The 809-nt window shown below is 29.2% G+C and overlaps 1 long non-coding RNA gene across 2 annotated transcripts in view; it reads left to right on the top strand.

Moving 5' to 3' along the window:
- The window catches only part of LOC107701797 (uncharacterized), an 18,626-nt gene that overhangs the window by 8,306 nt on the left and 9,511 nt on the right, over positions 1–809 (top strand). The gene's annotated exons all lie outside the window — the stretch shown is intronic.

Raw genomic sequence — 809 nt, 5'->3', positions numbered from 1 at the left:
ATTAGCTGTCTAAACACTCACACGAGAAGAAATCTACAGAAGTTTGTGATAACATATATATATATATATATATATGTATATGTGTGATTTTATCTTTAATTTATATCGACACATAATGATGCGTTCTATTTTAATTCGTCCTCCAACCGTTTTGCATTTTATCTTATCCCAGCACTGTTGTACAATTAGACTGATTGTGATATTGTGAAATTTGCAGCTGTCGACTTCAAAAATACATTATACTAACTTCTGGTGATATGTAAAATAGATCATTTGAAATTTTCATCAAAACATAAATAAAATTAATTTTTTAGTTTTTCATTATTTGTGAAATTTTACTGGGTTTACTCACAAGTTTGTTTGTTCTTGAATTAGTTGGTATATTCTTAAAATTTCTGCCTGACCAATTTTCAATGATAAATGACAGCCCCCAGATGATTCTGGAACATTATGCGTCTTTATTTATTTGATCAAGAAACAGACTTCATTTAACAGTTTGAGTTATTACATTAGATACTCATTATGGTTCAAACATTAGAATTGTTAGTGTTAGTAGCAATTGTTTGGCGTTTCCAATGCAGGAAAGCTGCCCTATAATTTTAAATTATCTGACATAATGATTAGTAGGTCTATCTATTTCCATTTTTTTTCCCGAAAGAATTTAACTCCGTATATGTTATCACAAACTTCTGTAGATTTCTTCTCGTGTGAGTGTGTAGACAGAGCTAATATATTAGCTGTCTACACACTCACACGAGAAGAAATCTACAGAAGTTTGTGATAACATATATATATATATATATATATGT

Source organism: Sinocyclocheilus anshuiensis, unplaced genomic scaffold, assembly GCF_001515605.1.
Source record: "Sinocyclocheilus anshuiensis isolate Anshui unplaced genomic scaffold, SAMN03320099.WGS_v1.1 scaffold182, whole genome shotgun sequence".
In the NCBI taxonomy this organism is placed as follows: domain Eukaryota; kingdom Metazoa; phylum Chordata; class Actinopteri; order Cypriniformes; family Cyprinidae; genus Sinocyclocheilus; species Sinocyclocheilus anshuiensis.
The sequence above is the reverse complement of the archived record's forward strand: the minus strand, read 5'-3'. Positions and strand labels throughout refer to the sequence as shown.